Genomic DNA, 22,957 nt, shown 5'->3' with positions numbered 1-22,957 from the left:
TAGACTGGGTGGCTTATAAGCAACACAAATTTATTTCTCATGGTTCTGGAGGCTGGAAAGTCCAAGATCAGTGTACCAACGGTTTTGGTGTCTGGTGAGGACCAGCTTCCTGGTTCACAGACTGCTGCTATCTTTTCACCATGTCCTCAGTGGTGAAAGGGGCAAAGGCTCTCTGTGGTCTCTTTTATAAGGTCACAAATCCTGTTCATGAGGGCAACACCCTCATCACCTAATCACCTCCCTAAGTGCCCCCTCCTAAATAATCACACTGAGGATGAGGATTTCAACATATGCATTTTGGGGGGACACAAACATTCATCTATAACAGGCATGTACAGAGTGAAGGTGATGTGAAGACACGGGAAGAAAACAGCCATCTGCAAGCGAAGGAGAAGAAAACTCAGGTGACCAACTCTGCTGATGACCTTGATGTGGGACTTTTATCCTCCAGAATTGTGAGAAAATAAATTGCTGTTGTCTAAGCAATAGCACTTTGTTATTGCAACCGTAGCAAAATAACACAGGAATCAAATTGCCCAAGGTTAAAGAACCAATTAGCTGTAGGACTGAGACTGAAGTGCTCAAGTCTTCTGCCTCTCAGTTTGGTATATTTTCCTTTTTGTTATGATGCTATTAATACATCAAAAATTAATTCTTAAAAAGCTTTAGTTATGCAAAATCATAGGACCGTAACAGAGTAGCTACTCTTTGAAGATTGTTCTTGTTCCTCATTCACCTTCAACATTAGATGGTCTTAACAAATGCTGGATATCAGCATGGGATTGAACATTAAGTATAACACATTTATGCCCTGAAATCCTAAGACTAAGGATTATACCATTTCAAATATATAGAGTCTATTAAAAATGAAAAGCTTTGACACTTGTTATTATAATAATCTCATCTTTGGCATCACTTCTGCTTACCAGTTTCTCAGCTTACTTTCTTATGTGCTGTGTGTAGTGTCTGCAGTCCTACAACTTTCTATGCAGTTTGAATCCAGCTTCATACTACCATCACAGAGAGCTTTTTAGCCTGCAGTTATAGCTGAAACCTTAAAATTTGGTGCTCGAAGATTTAAACAGAAGTTTTAGGATTCTTTGACAGAGCGAGAATTTTTCTAGACTGCCTTAGAATTTTGTTCTTTCCATACTTCATCTCTAATTTGCCTACCAACTTAAAGTAAGGACCCTAAGGTAATTATTGAATTTGGTGTTGTAAAGTCATTCATGAATAAAAAGCACATGGAAAATGTGTGCTGTTAAAGAAGAGCCACAAGTCCTATGGCACAGGTGGTATGTCAAGTTGCCAGATAAAACACAGGATGCCTAGTGCAATATTTGGGACATACTTACACTAAAAAATTATTCATTATATTACTGAAGTTGGAATTTAATTGAGTGTCCTCTATTTTATTTGGTAGATCTTACAACCCTAATTTTATGTGATTTCATGATAGATTGAATATCAAGATTTCTCCATGAAATGAAGGACCCCCAGAACTTTCTCTTCCTAAAGTGTGCAGAAAAGATAGTGTTTATCACATTTGATGCTTAGTTTCTCAAAACAGAGACCCATTTATTGGAGAAGCAGTGATCTAAATAATAAATAGATTTCTAATTAACAACACCAAACTACCAAACTAACCTATTTATAAAGGAAGACCAAGTTATTGCTTATTGCATTAAGGGAGATCACTATATTGGCAGTGCTTTGGAAGTATCTCAGGAAGGGGAGGTGAAAGGCAGGGTATTTGTTAAGGGTTGGGTAATCTAGTTTAAGGCAGGTCTTTCTTTCAATGTGGTAGGAGGGTTGATTAGGATTGGGCAAATTTTATGAAATAATAGTTTAGGATTGGTGGACCCAGCAATGAAGGGTTTTAAAGTTAGCCTTGAGGAATAAACAACCTTTGATGAGACTGATGAATGATCTATTAAGAATGATGAGGGCAAGTTTAGTGGTTATTTGGATAAATGGATTTTTAGAAAGTTCTTGTAACAAATAATAAACAACAAGTAACAAAAGCAGCAATAACAGTAGCAAAACAATGAATTCAAAGTTATTTGCAATTTCTGGAGCAAGAATTTTGTGGAGTAGGTGAGTCATGTAAACACAGTGTTCTGTAGTAAAGTCGTCTTAATGTAGTCAGAAAGTTGCATAACTGTAGATCATTGGTTCTCTAAGTGTGGTCCAGGAATCACTGGGATCCTGAGATCCTTTCAGGAGGTCAACAGAGGTGTCTCTTTTCCAACTGCATGTCTGTGTGAGGCCACATTTTCTTGATAAATTTCATCCAAGACAACATATTCCAAGGACTGAATCAGATGAGGATCTCTCTTCTATTAAACCAGACATTAGGGATTTGCAAAAATGTTAACACTGCTGTTTTCATTGCATTTTTGGGTTGTGATTGTCAAGAACTATAAAGGGTCTGAGGTTTTACTCTACTTGCAAGTTAACAGATTAGCTTACCACAGTTTAATGGAGGCTGGCAGAAGACATGAGACTCCTGTGTCAGAATTGAAAGACTTTATTATTCGCAGCAAAACCATAGCCAGAGTGTTGGTGTGTTTACATCAGTTTCCCCCAGTGAGTACCAGTTCCACAGGGGCAGCAGAGACGGGCCTGGATGGATGCCTGGACACACAGTAGGTTGCTTGACAGGAGAGGCAGACTGAGTGTGGGGGACCTGCCATTCATGGCCAGCAGTAAGCAAGCCTGCTTTTCGTCCTGGAGGGAGATCCCGCTTTACCCTGCAAGGCTACTTGCTACCTATAGAACCATGAGAAAACCTGAGTAAAGAGCTATCAGAGCATTGCCGTTTTGACATAGGTAGCAAGTTGTCTTGAAGCATGAGACATTTGTGAAGGCATGTCATTCAACAGTTATTTTTCATAAAAATGTTTATGTTAGCATATACATACATTGCTATTTTAAATAATAATATATAAACTTTTCTCCATTTTAATTTGTAACTGGTAAATATCAGTAGTTATAACCCCTCTAAAACTTGCTCTTTGGGGACCTCAGTAATTTTTTTTAAGAATATGAAGATGTCCTGAGACCAAAAGTTTGAAAACTACTTTTGCAGATAGTTTGACTTCTCGCCATTATAATCCTCTTAGTTCCCTCATCCTAGTCCTAGAGATCATTTATTTATTGCTGCCAAGGAATGCCAATGGGTTTATGCAGTGCATGCTCTAGTGTAAGCTCTTTTAAATGTTTCCTTGATACCTCACCGCTGCTCATCCCCACTGCGCTGTTTGTTCCAGAGAAGGCTAGAAGTAGGTGGCTTCTGACCCAGATGGCTCTGAGAGAGTTGAGACATTCCACCAAAGGCCCTGCTAGCTGAATTTTGCAGAGGGGCTTTTGGCTTTTTATCCCTCACTACTTGGTGTCAGGGTGGGAAGAGTCAGGTCTGAACTTTGGCAGACTGACATATGCCATTAGTTAATTTTTCAGGTCTCTTTTATTAGAAATCCTCTGAAGTTTTTATTTGTTTTTTCCTTTGGATTTTTCTTTGTTATTCTTCATGTTTATTCAATAAATCTTCCTTTCTCTCAAGTTTGATAGGAATCTTTGGACTTTTTTTTGTTACATATATTTATCTGATATATATATTTATATAGAAATGTGTGAGACATACATATGGATCACAGGACTCCTTGGCCAGGTTTGTATTTTGACAGCACAGGGCTTCTCAGTTGTCCTTGTCTGCTTTCTTATTTGCATTTTTCTTAGAACAAGACCCCCCAAGTTCTTGTTACAAAATAGCCATTTAATGATGCCTTAGCACCATCTAGAATATGGTAACATTGCAATTCCAAACCACGATATAGGAAGTTTACTTTCTAACTTACACATGTCTATAATATTTCTTTAGTAATCAGCAGGTATTACTTTTTTCAAACAAAAAAAAATTACACTTAAAGAAATGGAAAAGAAATTTTTAAAAAATATAATAATTAGTTGGCAGCATAGACTTTGAATTCAAATTCAAATGGAATACAAACCATTAGATTGCAGGTTCCTTAAGTTCAGGAGCTATGTCTTATTCTTCTTGCTATTCTGAACACCTAAGAAAGTGAGCATACCATAGGTGCTCAATAAGTGTTTATTAAAGAGATAAATAATAACAAAAATTTATTCAGTGCTAATTTCACGAAGTCATAAAACATCCTTATGGAGTTATCTTTTTACTAGATCATTTGAACTTCACTATTCAGACTTCCAAATTCCTGAACAAAATTCTGAAACTAAATTCCTACAAAATTCCATAACTGAATATATCCAAACGATTCAGTTGAACTGTCTAAAATTTCTGTTTTTCTAGAAGGGTCAAGTAATGGCTATTCCATGTGATTTATCCTAAATGATTCTAGGTCAGTGTTGATTTTTTTGTTATATATAACTTAATAGAGGTAAAATAGAGCCAAGAAAACATGTAGCTGATGCCTCAAATGCAACAACCCCGTTGTGCTTCTTTATTGCTGTAAAGGGGTTAGATTCAGGGTGGGGAAAAGGTACTCGGACACGTTAGAGACCTACGAGATGTTTTGTTTATATTTTGTTTCTGAACCACTCATGTTGATCATGGACTGGAGGGAGGAGAGTGTGAATTTGGATCAGAGGCTTGAAACAAACACAGAATGCTGTAGAGTTATACAGTTCTCTCTGAAAACTGAAGCAAATGGATGTATAATATTTCATTTTGTGCTTGGGACCTTAAAATATATTATTTAACCCTATTTCTACTGGGAGATGCAATCCAAGAAGAGGAAGCACTGGCTCAATCAGTGATGACCACTCTGGCCACTGACCACGTCGGTGGTGCTGGCCAACAGCTTTGTTTTAATTATTCCATTGAAATCTTCCTTTCTGGAAATAATATACTTTATGGCTGACAAACTTTTGATTCCCAGAAATATCTGATTCTCCTCACCTCTCATCCCCAAATAAACAAACATAGGAATATTTTGTAGGTGAAGGCAAACACTGGCTACAAGTCCTGCAAGTTTCTGGATGGCTTGAAGCAGAAGATGGACCTACAACAATGTATTCCAAACTGTTTTTACTGTAAACCTCAGTTGGAAATTTATTGAGCATCATGACCCAATAAAACACACGCACACACGCACCTGAAACAGAAGTTTTATAAATTAATATTTACCGTGGATATTCAGAACTCACACTAACGTTTTTATTTTTTATTTTGTATTAGCAAAATATTGCCACAAACCACTAAATTGGTTTCCTGATACACCAGTAGAGTCCCACCTGTAATTGGGAAGCAAGAAATAATTCATACGTAAACATGTAAAATCTTTATTTCAATAAGGGCTGATTGAAAAATGTAAACAAGTACAATTGTCTGTAGGAATGAAAACCTGTAGGAGAACATGCCTAGTCAAACAGAAAGGCTCAGCAATATTCTGTGATCAATTGAGGGAAACTCAGGAGTGCCTGAGGGTGGGATTTTATTGCTGATTAATCTAAGTTGTTTCAGAAGCAAATGCCTTCTCTAACTTGTATTTACCATGTTTCAAATCTACACATGAAACATTATATTGATTGTTTTTAAAATGTATCGCTTATTTTTCTGAGGCCTTGTTTTTGCTAACAGGCTTTTAATAATCATAATTTTTTTCAAGAATGTAAATCTCATGGTTGGCAAGAGATATAAAGCAATCTTTTGCCAACCATGTCTATATATATTTGTATCTGTCTGTCTGTCTGCATGTTAAGTGATTATAAGTCTAAAAGGAAAGTAGGGGAAGGGGATTGGAAATGCTGGAGGGAGACAATTGCAATTTTAAATAGGATCATCAGGTCTCAATGAGAAGGTGACATTTGTGTTAAGATCAGAAGGTTTGGAGAGCAAGACATGTGGATGGGTATTTAAGGAAGAACTTTCCAGGCCGAGGTAACTGTCACTGCAAAGAACCTGATGCCGGAGCTTGTCTAGTGGGTTGGAGAAGCAGCAAGGAGGCCCCTGGGGTGAGGCAGAGTGAATGGTAGAAGATGACATCAGAACAGTCACCCCGGGACAATTGTATAGGACACAGGGAGCCACAGTAATGATTTTGGCTTCTACTTGGAGAAAAACATGAAGCTTATGGAAGGTTGGGAGCAGAAGAATGGTAACATTTATCTTACATTGGATAAGATCTGTCTGGCTTCTCTGTGTGGGGTGGGGAGCTGTGTGGGAGCAGGGAGACCATATACAATAAGCTGTGCAAAAGATGATATTGGCTTGGCTAGTGAGGTAGCAGCGGAGTAGGGAGGAGTGGTAGGACTATGGATCTATTTTGAAGGTGCAACTGGCAGTATTTGCCTACAGGTTGGACGTGGGTGTGGGAAAGAGAAGAGTCAAGAATGATTGAGGATCTTGGCCTGAGTTACTGGAAGAACCCTTATAGACCAATTAAATAATAATGAACACTTCAATGGAAAAATAGGTCATGATATAGTTGAACTTAAACAAAAAGTGATTTTTTTAAGGCAGTATATTTTTAGCAGACCTTTTATCAAAGATAAGTGCACAAATCCTAAGTGTATAGCTGGATGCATTTTCACAAAGTGAACAAGATACATCCATGTAACCAGAAACAGATCAAGAAACAGAACATCACTTGCACTCAAGGAAACCCCCCTTATTTTGAAAATTAACTCTATTTAACTCTGTTAGACCTTTTCTGCATAGCAAATGATTTTGAGTAACAGACCACAGAGTAGGGGATATCTTCAGAAATTAGGAGAGGAAGAGTTTAAGAAACCTGCCCACAACCATGTGATGGGAATTAGTCATCCACTTGATCTCATGAAATTCATGCTGAAAAGTTCTTTCCTAATAATACAACGTGAGGCAGACACAAAGTAAAAATAGATACATTTTCTGCATAGATGTCAAAATTAGAAAGTTCACTAAAAAGTTGCTAAGAAAAAAAAGAGCCCTGAGTTGACAAAAAAGAAACTTCAAAAAACTGAAGTTGAATACCTAAGGTCCAGTGATCTGTACTTTTAAAGTAAAACATTCGTTATCTGGAAAGCTTGGTGAAGGCAAGGATCAAAGTAAGAGGATTTAGATGCTGAGTCTGAAAACTGGACTTGGAACACAAACTAAGTTGTAGTTTTTCTCAGAAGTTACATATGAAGAAATATATGAGCCAAAATGGGTGTGTGAGGGACTGGAGGTGGAGGTGCAGGAGAAATAAGAGGTGAAATTCAGTTTCTAGGTGACTATTTCAGCCTCCTCCCCTTCCCACCCCCCAAATACCTTGGAATTAAAAATCTTACATTAGGAAGAGAAGAGTCCTTGATTTTGGAAATAATATAGAAAATTGCTTATTTCTGATTGGAAAAAGACCCTGTGACGACTTCATGCTGACAACACAGGAATGCATTTATGCAAATAAAATTTTTTTTCTTCTTCTTAGGCAATATGGAAGGAAAAACATTTTAGAACTCTAAGAAATGACTGGAATTTATCCAAAGCCAATTAAGGACCTTTTAGTGATTAGTAGAAAGCAGCAGAGCAAGCCTGTGAATTGTAGCCAAAGAAAGACTCCATCAATATGTATCGATCTCTATTCTGCCCAGAAACACTATACTACTTATTAATATACTTAACCATTCCTTGAGTTATCTTTCTTAATTTTACAGGCTGGGTTTCATTATTTTGATTCTGAGGTCCTGTCTTTTGAAGTCCTTTAACAGGCTTGACAATTTAGTGCCTAAAATCAGAAAACAGAGACATCAGATATATCATACCTTGATAAATTATCTAGATAATTTATCTCTATAAGGCCAGCTTAAAAAGATACTCATACTTAGAATCCTCCTGAAGAGATTCTTGAAATCAGATTTCCATCTAAACAAATGGTAAGCATCATGCTTTGATAAATTATCCAAATGAGACTCATTATGTAAAATGTTTTATATGCAGAAAATCTTCCAACGGTTCTAACTCTTTTGGTTTATTTTACCTATTTATTCTAAGTGATAGTTGTGGCTACACATTTATGTATCATCTTAATGCAAAACCATCATTGCCATCTGAAAATTTAGGTATCTTCCAGTGATGTCTGTGAATCTTTAAGTTGTGTCCCTGGGGCTGTCCAGTCTTCCTATTTTATTAACATTCTAATCATCTTCACAAGTACTTACAGATACATCTTCTTCTTTCCAATACTAGACTGAATGGCCTGCATGTTCTTGATGGCAAGAGCAGTATGAATTGTGTTTACTACTATATTCCAGTTAGTAACCAATACAAAATTGGGCATAAAGTTGGTACTTCATCAATACTTATTGAAGAATAAGTGAATGAATATCAAACTTGTGGAGGCTGCCATGTGCTGGCAAGAAACCAACCATGATAATACCCTGAAGTTTGTGTTTATTTTTCTTCGCTCTTCTGGCATTGATACCATCCCCCCACAGCATTCTGTCTGGAAGCCTATCAGGTGACTGGGAAACATGGAAGTTTATTTATATATATTTTTAAAGATTTTATTTATTTGACAGAGAGACACAGCGAGAGAGGGAACACAAGCAGGGTGAGTGGGAGAGGCAGGCTTCCCACCGAGCAGGGAGCCTAGTGTGGGGCTCAATCCCAGGACCCTGGGATCTTGACCCGAGCTGAAGGCAGACTCAACGACTGAGCCACCCAGGCGCACTGAACCATGGAAGTTTAAATCACGCAAGCTGTGTTTGCCACGTGCACTTGTGCCAAGGCTGGCGAAACACCTGGCTCCGCCTCAAGTATCCATGTGTTACTGCAGACACGTAGTGATGTGAGTGGGATTGCGTGTAACATGCTCTTGAAATTTTTGAAATAAGAAATATTTTAGTGCAACCACATTCACTCATCCTTCGCTCGATTTCAGATCCCTGTCTCTGAAAATGCTATTTTGTAATCACATAATTTCTACCAAAAATAAAATAAGTGAAAGGCACGGATGGTACCCTGTCTTCCCTGGAACCATCTCTATCAATCGTCCAATATTCTGTTGAAAAAAGAAAAAACCAAAATCCTATGATGGGTATTTCTAAGGTTGTTTTGATTCCCCCTATGTCCCCTACCCCAATTATTCAGCAGAAAAGGAAAGAATGTCAGTATTTGTTAAGTGTCCCCATGTGACAGACACCTTATGTGTAGGATCTAATTTAACTTTGCAATGATGCTAGCATGTAGGTGTTGCTTACCTAAGTTGCATATGAGACTACCGGAAATGAAGTGAACTGCCCAAGGGCATGTGGCTAATTGAACATCAGAACTAGGATTTGAATCTGCCTGTTTGATTCTAAAACCTGTGCAGTATCCTCAACATCTCAGTGCAATAAGTGCATGCTGGAATTCACACAGCTCTGATAGAGATCTCGGATTCATTTAAACATCTTTTTTTTTTTTTCCTCACCTGTATTTTCATTACTGTGCTGTTGGCAGATTTTTTAATGGGGAGAGCGGATAATGCAGAGACTCCACTAAGGAGACTTTCCAAAAAAGTAATTAATAACATGTAATTAAAAACTGTACATGTGTTTAAGTATCTATTTTGCCTTTTCATTTTCCCAGCTTATTTAGTTCTAAAAGCAGAGTTATTGAAATAAACTTTTCAGTGTATACAAACGTTCTATCAAGGAAAAGGTCCCTTGCTCTTGAAAATATTTTTGTTGGAGCAACGTAGAAAGGTACCACAGAAGCCTATTTGAACAAATTACTTGAATCAGCAGCTCTTACAGACACAGTCTGAAAGATTCTTGAATTCAGTTATACATTTTAAAAGGAGACCTAAGGGGCATCTGGGTGGCTCAGCTGTTAAGCATCTGCCTTCAGCTCAGGTTAGGATCCCAGAGTCCTGGGATCGAGCCCCTCATCAGGCTCCCTGCTCCGCGGGAAGCCTGTTTCTCCCTCTCCCACTCCCCCTGCTTGTGTTCCCTCTCTCGCTGTGTCTCTCTCTGTCAAATAAATAAATAAAATCTTTAAATAAATAAATAAATAAATAAATAAATAAATAAATAAATAAATAAATAAAGAGAGACCTAACATTTCAGGGTTCCAGCCCTGTTTGGAGGCATATCTTAAACAAACATTTATCGTACACTACTGTTTTCTGACTATGACTATAGTTCTTAAAATGTTGAAACAATGAACTTACCTTTGCACAGGACACATACATAATCTTTCCTAGGAGTTATTTGGGCTGGGGATTAGATAGAATTTCATTGTCTATTACTTCCATAAAATTCGGGTTAAAAAAAAAAACTAACATTATATAATACAATGTTTGCTTCTAAATGCTTCCTGGAGGGGGCAATGAAGGAGGAAAATAGTAACATTTTGGTAGGTAGGAACATTTTATTAAAAATTGGTTCTAACAGAGATGGATCATAGCTGGGGGGAAATATATGTGTGGATATGTGTTTAATCTATACCAACTGCGACAATTTGGAGCCCTTGTAAATATATAGACACATATGTGCACAGATACATAATATACATATATGCATTTATTCACATATACATATAAAATTGATGAGTTTTTATTTGGTTTATTTTCAGAAACTAATAGTCCACAAAAGCACTGAAAGTGAGCTATAGACATCTTAGCTATTCAAAGGATGTTTTTTAACCCCCATCGTCATCAGACATTTACAGGTAAATATATTTTGATTCAATGTTTTCTTCTATACAAGCACAATAAAGAGAGCATATTTTTTATTCCAATAATTGAAATGTGTTGTTAAAAATAATACATATTTTTATTCTCATCTTGCAGTATTTTGGGCTCATTGTATTTGTTTATAATTTCTATATTATATAACATTGGCCATAGAAATATTTTTCTAGATATGTCTCTTCAAGCAAAAGAAACAAAAGCAAAATTAAACTATTGGTACTACATCAAAATAAAAAGCTTTTGCACAAGTAAGGAAACTGTCAGCAAAGCAAAAAGGCAACCTACTGAATGAGAGAAGATATTTGCAAAAAATATAAGAACTTATTCAACTCAACACTGAAAAACCCCAAATAATCTGATTGAAAATGAGCAGAGGATCTGAATAGACATTTATCCAAAGAAGACGTACATATGGTCAACAGACACATGAAAAGATGCTCAACATCACTAATCATCAGGGAAATGAAAATCAAAACTGCAATGAGGCATTACCTTACATGTGTCAAAACGGCTAATATCAAAAAGAAGAGATAACAAGTGTTGGTGGGATGTGGTGAAAAAGGAACCCTTGTGGACTGTTGGTGGAAATGTAAATTGGTGCAGCCACTGTGCGAAACAGTATGGAGGTTCGTCAAATTAAAAATAGAATTACCATATGATCCAGTAACTCCACTACTGGGTATTTACCCAAAGAAAGTGAAAACACAAATTTGGTATATGCATCCCTATGTTTATTGCAGCATTATTTACAATAGCCAAGATATGGAAGCAACCCAAGTGTCCACTGACAAATGAATGGATAAAGAAGAGGTGATATATATATCACACATATATTACACAGCCATAGAAAAGAATGAAATCTTGCCATTTGCAACAACATGGATAGACCTACAGGGTATACTGCTAAGTGAAATAAGTCAGAGAAAGACAAATCCTGTATGATTTCACTCATATTTGGAATTTAAGAAACAGAACAAACGAACAAAGAAAAAAAGATACCAACCAAAAAACAGACTCTTAAAAATAGAGAGCAAACTGGTGGTTACCAGAAGGGAGGTGGGTGGGGGGATGGGTGAAATAGATAAAGGAAACCAAGAGTACATTTATCTCGCTGAGCACTGAGTAGTGTATAGAGTTGTTGAATCATTGTTTTGTACACCTGAATCTAATACAATACTGAATTTTATATTTCAATAAAACTTTTTTAATTTTAAAAATTCATGTCTCTTCCCCACCTTGCTGTATTTTTAACTCATTGTAAAGACTCAGTATATATTTGTGTAGCTGAGCTTTGAGCTTGCATTTTGCCACAGCTGTGCACAGATTACAATCCTTTCTACTCTAATCAGATCCACTAAGTCTAAGTGTTCGGAATTAGCTTTGTGTATTGCATGAATTACCTTTATCATATAGAGGGATTTATTTTAAATATATTGAATTTGAAAACTTCAAAACATTCATAGTTGTTTTTCTTTTCTTTTTCTTTTTTTTTTTTACCTTCTGGAAAGGGTAAAGGAAAGAACATCATCTTTTATTGAATACCTGCTAGTGCTGTTCAGGTACCGTACATATTATCATAGAGTCATAATATTGTTCATATGCCAGTAGCCAGTGCTAATATGACTATTAAAACCAGGAGAACTCGCCTTATCTTATTCATTTCAGTGGATCTTGGATTGCAGACTAGACTTCCAAATAGTTACTAGCTATTTTGTTAATTTCATACTAGAGAATCATGGATTTTAGAGCAGAATTCAAATAACTATGGTTTGAATTTTCTTTGTACAGTCTCATTAGGTATTTATAAGCAGAGGCTTATATTCCTTGACACTAGGGGTAACTCAGTACCTCCTGAGGTCGTCATCCCACCTATGAACCAGTATGTCTCTAAGAAAATTCTTTCTAATAAAGAGCGGGAATCTTCTCCTTCTAAAATCCGTCTGCTGGTTCTGAATTAATTCCCTGGGGCCACGCAGAAGCTATCCAACAATTATTTGCTAGCATATTAGTTTCCTAAGTAGGGTTGCTGTAACAAAGTACCACAAACCACAAACTGGATAGCTTGTAACAGTAGATTTTTGTTCTCTTCCATTTCTGCCCTGTTGCCTGGGCCACTCTCTCTCTGAAGATTCTGGGAGAAAATCTGTTGCATGCCCTTCTCTTAGCTTCCGGTGTTGCCAGCAATTCTTGGCATTTCTTAGCTAATAGATGCTTCACATCCTTTTTTGCCTCCATCATTAAACAGTATTTCTCTGTGAATCTATGCCTGTGTTTCCTCTTCTTATAAGGACACCATTCATATTGGATTAGGGTTCATCCTACTGATATCACCCTAACAATAACATCTACAAAGACCCTATTTCTAAGTAATATCATGTTCAGAGATACCATGGGTTAGGACTTCGACATATCTTTTAGGGGACATAATTCAACTCATAACACTGAGCATCTACTCTGTTCCAGGGTTTGAATTAGTAACTAAAGAACATAAAGAGGGAAGAAAAAGATGAAATAACTGCACTCTGAAGGATCTCGGTCTAGTCAGAAAAAGGTCCATAAAGAATTAGTACATGTTCAGGGGTACCTGGCTGGCTCAGTAGGAGGGGCATGCAACTCTTGATCTTGCGGTCCTGGGTTCAAGCCCCACATTGGGTGTAGAGATTACTTACATAAATAAATAAACTTGAAAAAAGAAGAATTAGTACATGTCTATAAAGTGGGTGAGAACAAAAATGCTGAGAACGGAAGAGGCGACCCACCCTAATTAGGCAGGTAGAGCAAGGCTTCATGGAGGAGGTTACTTCTTGTTTTTTTCCATTAATTTTCTGCTTGATTATAAAACAAATTCATATTCAGTGTAGATCATTAGAAAATATGAAAAGCATAAAACAAATAAAAATCTTAAACTTTAACTCAAGGATAGAATAGTTACTATTTTAGTGAACATTTTTCAGTATTTCTCTATGCATGTATAAAAAATGAAATTGCCATAATGTTCTATAAACAATTTTTTTCTGTTTAATAGGATGTCAAACATTTTTTCACTTCATAAGATACTCTAGAATATTTTTTGAGTTACATAATAGTCCATTTTGCAAATGGATTACAACTTATTTAAACAGAACCATAAATATATTTTAAAATCTCTTATTCTTAAACTTATGATGGTGATTTTCATCACATAAGAAAAATTTCCCATGCCTTCCAGAAAAGTATCCTTAATTTACATTCTCACCATCAGAGAATCTATTTCTCCATCTTATCATCAACATTGTACATTTTAAAACTTGGCCACTTGATGGGTGAAAATGTGTATCTTGATTTAATTTTCATGTCTCTGGTTTTTAGTGAGGGAAATTTTTTTTATATATTTATTGACTATTTCTATTTTGCTTTTGTGAATTTTCCTAAAGATAAGCTTCATGAAGGTAAATACTATACCTCTCATTTTACTACTGTATTCTAGTTCCCAGTACAGTAATGGATATATAGTTGTTACTTAGTAAATATTTATTGAATGCATTCAGACATTACTTAATTTTTCCCATGTTTTTATCAGTGTATTTTTATTTTTCTTATTGACTAGTAAGTGCTCTATATATTTTAAATATATTTAACTTCCCACTTATATCAAGAATATTTTCCCCACATTGTTTGCCATTTAATTTTTGTTAATTAAAATTGTTCCCATTTCTGTGTAGCAAATCAAGTAATATTTTCTTCATGCATTGTGTCTTTGGTGCTTGCTAAATAAGGCTTTCTGCATGCCAAGATTATGTAACTAACTATTCATCAGTGGTTATAAGAAGCAATTCAGGAAGTAATGGTCAAATTCTATTTTCTCTGAAACTCTTAATCGGTGGTATTGTAGCATTATTTCCAAAGTATTTTGAAATTCCAAATTTCATTATATAAAAATGATAATGGAAAATTATAGCAACAATAATAATTCTGAAGCTAAGAATTATTGTTAAGCAATTAATATGTGTTATCTTAAAAATCACAACCCTAGTATTATCATCATCATCATCATCATCATCATCATCATCATCTCTGCTTTACAGCTGAGGAAACTGAAGATGAGAGAAGTAAATGAAACGCATTTATATATGAGTTGGTTTCTGAAACAGTGTTTTGGGTTTTTTTTAAAGATTTTATTTATTTATTTGTCAGAGAGAGAGAGGGAACACAAGCAGGGCGAGCAGCAGGCAGAGGGAGAAGTAGGCTCCCCGCTGAGCAGGGAGCGCAATGCGGGGCTCGATGCGGGGCTTGATCCCAGGACCCTGGGATCATGACCTGAGCTGAAGGCAGGCACTTAACCCACTGAGCCACCCAGGGATCCCTGAAACAGTGCTTTCTGATTGTTACATCAAAACATACTGCTTTAATTATTTTAGCTGTACCAGGTGCACATCAGGTGGAAGAATGGGCCAGCTTCCTAAATAGAGGTTTCTGCTTCATGTATTCTCCATACACAATTTAGCCTAGCCCCTCATTTCTCATGTTTTTGCTCAATACTGTCTTTCTAGTTGGAACAGTGGCTTAAGAACTCTGAGGGATATAGTCAAAGCTGTTTTTGAGTATTGTTGAGACTTCAACAAAAGAGATCCTTGGAGGTGTGTTCCCATGGGAAACATCTCAAATCTCCTATACTTACTTCTTGTGGTATCAGCTACCTTCAAGGAGGAAAGTGGCAAGTTACTTATGATGTCTTTTCTCCACTTGAACCTACTTGCACTATATCTAGGAGACACCCTTAGCTATTCGAGCTTGTATAAGGTATTTCTGTTTTTGTATTTTTTCATCATTTCAATAAGGATATGGGTGTAGAATAGGAAGTTAGATATTATTTAGAAACCCATGAGGATCTTTAAAGGATGAGTAAATGTCCTTTTAGGGAGAAGAGAGGCGTAAGACATTCTAGGTAGGAAAATTATTCATAGAAAACGTAGAAGTAAGAAAGAAGCTGTCTGGAACTGGTGTGGTTGCAATTAGGAAGACATAAAGTAGGAAAGGTAGTTTGAAATCAGATTGTGCAGGATTCTGTACGCAGTTTTTGTTCTTTTTGTTCTTTTTGTTCTTCGGTTTTGTTCTTTAAGAAACCAGGAGCCGTCAGAATATTCTCTCTACAAATGACAATCCTTCCAACACATGACATTGCTAACATATTTCCCTTGAAATTGTTTTCTACAAACTAATAAACTAATATGCCTAGTTTCTTTTCTCCTCGGGTAGCATAATAGTTTGATTTTATAATTTTTTTGATAGTTCTCCTATGAACATACTTCAGTTTATCTGTGGCAGCTACTAAGTATACTTTATAATGTTTCCTTTTGCATTTTTAAAATGCTGCTTTCACATGTATAATACCTTGAAAACACAGGCTTTATCACTTTCCTCTTTTTTATTCTTTCCTACCACCACACACATAATACCTCCCAACACATGCAAAATACTGGAATCATCTTATTAACTGAGTAGACACTTTATTATTTTTGGGTGAGCAAAGTGATTAATTGTTAGTGTCAACAATCAATTTGTATTTGGTAGTAATGCTGCAGACCTCTTGTTCTCTCTCTCTCCCTCCCTCTCTGTCTCTCTCCAACAATGTATCAGCATGTTTGTTTCTTATTTCGTGTCTGAAATGAAGTCCAAAGATCGAAAGTAGGAGACAGCTAAGCTCTCAATCAGGGGCCTGTTAATTAGATACTGACTTCTAAAATTTCCCCAATTTTTTTACCTGAATGCAAAAGAATAATTTATTTGGAAACTGTTCATATCTTATTCTATGGTTTTCTTGAAGCTGGTTTGCTGGTTTTATAATAGAGCTGAACCATTGCCATACTTCCATTAAACCAAAAATAGAAAAAAAAAAAAAAAAAGGCAGAGTAAATGTTTCCTACTTGTTATATCCCTTAAGTTTGTCCAGCCATGCAGAGTATCTTTAATGGCATTATTGTTAGCTTGGAATGCTGTGTAAACAACCTTTGCACATATACCAACTTAAATAGGAAAAAAAACAATGGCTAACTGTGATACAAAAAAAGGTGGGGTAATAGTATACACACCCTGAATAGTTGAAGCAAATTTCCTGAAAGTTAGCCAATGGAAATTCGGAATACTGTCTAATTGTCTAAGACTACCATTCCTGTTCTGAGGTAAAATGTACCATATTAGACACTGTTAAAGTGATCTTGTATGGAAATACATGAATCAAGAATTTGAATTTAAAAAAGAGTCCCTTTATGACAAAGTAGTGGGGAAAAACAGACTATGGGAATACTTAAGTCTTCCATAGCAAAAGATGGCTCCTTGATATTTAACGTCATCTGTAACTGTTTATGAGGGATACCGTGTGGGTATATGGGGGTGAGGATGTGTCTTTTGGCAGACATCTCAGGTATGCTGCTCTACCATGTTCAGTGGACAGCATCATTTCTGATAATGAATTTGTTAAGCAAGCAAATGATTATATCAGAAACAATAATAAGAAGCCCATCAAAACATACCTAAACTTGATGAAATCTAAATTTTAACAAAAACATAGATGTTTGTGATTATAATTGGATATGAAAATGAAAGTATTTAATGAAAGCCTCAGCTTTGGCTGAAGCCTTCCTTACAAGAATATGCAGAGTACTCCCATTTTTTAAAATGAGGTATGAGAGTACCATATGGGACTTGCAAAGGAGGTGGTCAAAAGCTAGGTTTGTGTAGGTCTTTACCCACGGTGAAGGGATACAAGGGCAGGCATGGAGATTAGAAGAGGGTTTATGGGGAGAGCTATCAGAAAACTGTGAGTCCTCTCCCCTCTGCCTCTTTATTATGCTCAGGAAAATAGGCAGCCAAGTAACCACTCAGAAAGCTTGGCACATGTCCCTTGCCACTTGGAAGGCGTAGTGGACACTGTCTCAGGCCAGACAAATTAAAGGGTAAGAAGCTGACTGTGGCTGGCTGGCTGCCCTGATGGTGGTATTGAGAGAAACCAATACATTGGTGCAGTCTGTTCTTCCAGAATTTCTTAGGGGCAAAGAATGTGAGATAGCTTCTCACAGACCAGTGAGGGAAAGGAGAGATAGAGCAGAGCAGGTGGGGTAGCTTTACCCTTTCTCCAACAAGATTCTCTCTGAAGAGAGAAGCTGGAGGCCTACTGTGGAGCTCTAGGGACTGAGGTAGGCAATCAACCAGAGGCGATGCTTTGCCCTACACCACAGGAACTTTGGAGAAGTGTTCCCCAGCAATGGACTTCTCTCCAAAGAACCTTAAAAAGCATCCCAAAAAAGAACGAGAGCTTTAAACACCTGCCAAGCCTGGAGAATATCATCTCCAGTTCTTTATGACAGTATATGATGAATAAAATCTTTCCTGCTACTTCATCTCCCTAAACCCCTCCAGCTCCACCTTGGGAGAAGTCAGAAACCATGGGTTAGCAAACTGGAGGAAGAGAGGTGGAAGCATAAGACAGAAACATAAATAAAGCTGCTATTCCTTTGAACAGATGTGATCTAGGGAGGAGAAGATTTGGTATAAATAGAGTTGGAAGTTTTTACAATTACTTAGGATTGGTCATTTTAATATTAGAACTGTGATTTAGGGGACTAACCTGACCAGAGGTTACTCTGAGGGTGACCAAAACAGTCAACAGTACCTTCCCTAAAGTGCGTCTTTTAAAGCAAGGGAAGAACCAAGCCTGCAGAATGGGTTTGAATGGGCAGAGGTTTTCTGGTTGCACACTTGAGTCCTTCTTGTTCAGTGTTTGTGATTAGCTGTCTACCTCTCCCCAAAACCCTCTAGGTTCCAGATATGAGGCCAGTTGACTCCCGTTGTTAACTTTATTCTAGGCCCAAGAAAAAAAAGAACCCTTCATCCCAACATATTTCAGTTGTTCAGGATCCATTTACTTCATTGCTGGCCCCTCTAACCTTATACCTTGAACCTTGTTTTAATAGTCAGCATTTTGCATCCTTCCTTGTCACAAAGCCTCCATCTTGTTTTCCAACTTTGAGTTCAGTTTTCAATTGGCATCTGACATCGTCCAGCTATTCTTCCCATGGCCTGAGCTCTGGTCCCCTGCTTGGAGTCCCACCACACGTTGCCAATCCACCTGCAAGCCCTCCTTGATCCCAGACTCCCTCAGGCTGTGTAGAGCTTGCCGACTGGGATCTCCTACTCACTCACTCACAGACCTCCCTGAAGCAGAATTCCTGCCCAGACTTCTCCCTGCCTCTGGCTCTTTGCTTCATATCATTGCTGAAACAGACTCCTTTTGCCTATGAAGAGCCTCTCTGATATTCTTTTCTTTCTACTGAGAAAAGCCCCACTTACTGTCCCATTCCAATGGGCCTACCTCATCTCCTGGCCCAAGAACCCCTTAGGGATCAGGCCTGGGTCCCTTCAGTCTTCTTAGACTTGGGTTAAGTCCATGGAGAGCATATTCCTCAGTTTTAAAATATTTATTTAGTGAATCATCTAGTCTGGGTGTTTTGAAGTAACAAAGAAACATATCCTTGAGTAACTTATGTAAGGAAAACCCATTTGTACAATTCTTAAATTGATGAAAGAAAGTTTAATGTACCTTTAAAAATCCATTTCCTTCTTAATTGCTCTTACACTTTTCTATGTCTTTCTCACCCGAACCTCCTGAATGACAATTCTAGCAGGGAAAGGCCTTTTTGGTAATCCCACACTAATTTACCAGGCTACCAGGATAGTAAGCCTCTTCCAAATCCAGGGGTACATCACGCAGCAATGCCACCTTCTAGAACATGTTTACCAAGATACCTAGGTTTTATTGTGCACTTCGATTTGTGGGAACCCATATTCATGATTTATTACCTACACCAACTTGATCAGCAGGAAGAGCAATAGATCCCTAACACTGAGGATGTTGTCAAGAAGGTAGGCTTGGATTTATACATTTATATAAAGCAAACTCTCTTTCTTTGTTCCCTCTTTTTCCTCCATCCAGAATCCCATTCAGTACCACCCTTGTGGCAGTTGTGGGGTGAAGTCTACCCTAGAACCATAACCCACATCCTGGTTATGATGTCATTTTAATGAAAAATGTAGAACAATATAAATTCTTTTTTAAAAAAATAAAACATTTTATCCTTTTTAAAATAGTTATGACTTCATTTAATCCTTACAATTTACACTCAAGTTTAAAGCAGGCACAAGGATCAATAGTGCCATTTTACAAGGGTATGAGTGACACCAAAAAGTTAAAGGATTTGACCAAACTTAAATAGTTGGTGAAGTTAGGTAAGCCCTTGGTCTCCCAACTCCCAGCCCAGCATCCTTTCCTTTATATGCCAGCCCTTATCCTTATTAGTTCTATTCTTTTTTTAGTGAGGTACAATTTGACATTTAAGGTTATATTTGTTTCAAGTGTACAACCTACTAATTCCATATTTGTATATATTGCAAAATGATTGCTATCATAAGTCTGGTTAGCATTCTTCACCATACATAGTTACAAAAACTTTTGTGATGAGATCTTTTAAGATCTAGAAAATTATTAATTCTAATGATTAGGTTTGGTTGCAAGTGATAGGAAAAGCAAAAAAATTGTGGTTTAAACAAGACACAATTGGAGGGGCACCTGGATGGTGCGGTCAGTTAAGTGTCTGATTCTTGGTTTCGGCTCAGGTCGTGATTTCAGGGTCGTGAGATTGAGCCCTGCACTGGGCTCTTGACTCCAGTGTGGAGTCTTCTTGAGATTCTTTCTCCCTCTCCTTCTGCCCCTCATGCTCATGCTCTCTCTCTCTCTCTCAAACAAAAAAATAAATCTTAAAAAAAAAAGAGAAACAAGACAGAATTTGATCATTTCTTTGCTATCCTCAATACCTGGCTTTTCAAGATGACTGCTCAAGTTCCAGTCATGAGGTCTACAGTCTAACGAACCACAATGATAAGGAAGATTGGGGACAGAACACATTTTTCCCCTTTAAGGACATTTTCTAGAAATCATCCAGGACATTTTTGCTAAATTTCATTGGCCAGAATTTAATAACATGACCCTAGTTAGCTTCAAGGGAGGCTGAGAAGTATAACCTTTATTCAAGGTGGTCATGCTTTGATAAATTTGTAGATTCTATTACTGAGGAAGAAAAAGAGAGAGGATATTGAGGTAACAACTAGCAGTGCTTACCACAACTTTGCATTTTATTGGCAGAGGTCTGTTTTCCTTAGATTACTTTTTTATTTATATCTACTTGTTTGTGAAATACTGTGAGATTTTTAGATCTTTCATTTTATACCTATGAACTGAGTACCCATAAATGTCAATAATAATAGAATTATTTTAAAATTTTATCTTCACCCTAATTAATCTTTAATGTGACATCTTGCTTGGGTTTTAATTAAGAGGATACTGAATAAACATTTTCTTTGATTTGTTTATCATACAAAGCATGGTATTAAATACTCAGATATATTGATTACTAAAATATATTATGCCACCACTTGGATCAATCCCTCCTCATTACTCATTTGGATTCTTACTAATCAAACATCTCAAACTCTTCCTCTTAAATCTGTTGAAAATATCACTGCTGACATAATTTCCCTGGAGTGCAGCTATATAATGTCACTCTCCATGTAAACACCTTAATGAGTTCCCATTTCCTATAGAATAAATCCAAAGTTTTTAGCCTGGAATTTACCACTTCCCACAATATTATTCAAACCTTAATCTTTAGATTTTTCTTAGTGGAAATATTCCCTATATCCCATAAGTGTCTGATACTTTTATTCATATCTCTAACTTTGCTCCTAAAGTTTTGGGCTAAGTACCTCCGCATATGTCCCTTGCACCTCTCCTCCCCCACATATCTTCTTCTTCTACATATTTTATCATTGTTCAGGGACTATGAAATGCCACCTCCTTCATGAAGTTCTGGTCTAACACTTATTTTGCTTAAACTTACTACTATGGGTTGAGTTTTAAGGCATTTATGCATCTCTTACTCTCATCACATCATACATTTATTAAATAAACTTTTAAAATTCTAATTCACCCCAGGGTACTTTGTAGATAAAGTATATACACTAAGTATTTATTGAATGAATGAATAACATAATGTTTTGGCTTTGTCTACAAGGTAGGGCTCCTTGGAAACACCTTGTAAGAGATGAAGAAACATAATTGGGCTCTAATTTTTTACTTCCAGTTTAAATCTAGTACCAGACAATAGGAAGTGAATGGCATTACTACTTGACACCAAATGAATAATTCACAAGCTAATTCAGAATCAGTCTAATGTCTTTTGCAAGAAAAACAATAGCAACAAACACATTACAAATCCCACATATTTTCTTCTTATAAATAGTGTATCTTTTTAAGTCATGCCATTCCTTTAGCACAATAGTTTAAATTTATAGACAAATATTTTCTCAACAATTTTTTAAAAAGAAAAAAGTGGGTACCGTAAATTTGGACCAATTTGATTAACATCAAATTTGGGCAGCATTCGGAACAGATAATTTGAACTGATAACTTGTGAGTACTTAGAATAATAGAATGTGGTGTCCATCAGAAGCCATAAATTTTAAGTTACAACAAATTAGATTTGCTGCTTCTTTTGATAGGGTTATCATAATGGAAAATCGAGGAAACATTATGTACCAAGGATATCTTGATTTCTTTTTTTTAGTTATTTAATAGAGTTCTTTACTAATATAGAAATAATATTATAAAAAGCAATAAGAGAAACAAATATTACCCCCATATCACCATCTAATGATCATTTCTCTTTATTTTTCCAAGTTTGCTCCAGTTCTTTAATTCATTTATTTATTCACTGACCATTTGTTGAACATCTTCTTTATATTTCATGTAGAATATTTGAATTTTAACAGTTAATTTGACTTTCCAGATATTCATGTGGATAAGATGGTGAGATATGAATTTAATGATAATACGATATGTCTGATTAATTCCGTTTATCAAATCATACCTAATGAATGTGGATTACTGATTTGGTGTTAACCTGAAAGGATGCTAAAATTTCTATTTTGGGGCCTATTCCTAGTCAATGTGTTCATCATAGTCTTTAGTATTGAAAGAAGTAATGATTATCAAATGTACAGATGTACAATTGAGACAAAATTGTAGATGATAGGTAATGTCACAGGTGATAAAAACTAGAATTTAACTCTGCTCCCATTTTCATGTCATAAGCCCCAGGAATTGTGTCTACATTATTGATAGTAAAGATATTGATGGAAGCTAATGCTTTCAAAAGAGAACTGATTATGTATCAGCCATGGTGCTA

General features: G+C 36.5%; 1 long non-coding RNA gene across 3 annotated transcripts in view; it reads left to right on the top strand.

The window, feature by feature from the left end:
• Nucleotides 1-22,957, top strand: part of LOC118021016 — an 81,625-nt gene that overhangs the window by 36,968 nt on the left and 21,700 nt on the right. The window contains exons 3-4 of one of the 3 annotated variants that reach the window (XR_004682081.1): nucleotides 10,565-10,660; nucleotides 10,853-10,891. The exons of the other annotated variants lie outside the window; for them this stretch is intronic. This is a non-coding gene — a long non-coding RNA (uncharacterized LOC118021016). Of the gene's footprint in view, nucleotides 1-10,564; nucleotides 10,661-10,852; nucleotides 10,892-22,957 lie in introns of those variants that run through there. 3 annotated transcript variants of the gene reach the window in all.

This window comes from Mirounga leonina, unplaced genomic scaffold (genome assembly GCF_011800145.1).
Source record: "Mirounga leonina isolate KUSES-001 unplaced genomic scaffold, KU_Mleo_1.0 Mir_174, whole genome shotgun sequence".
Classification (NCBI taxonomy): Eukaryota; Metazoa; Chordata; class Mammalia; order Carnivora; family Phocidae; genus Mirounga; species Mirounga leonina.
Note: the sequence above shows the minus strand (reverse complement) of the source record. Positions and strands in the feature narration are given on the sequence as shown.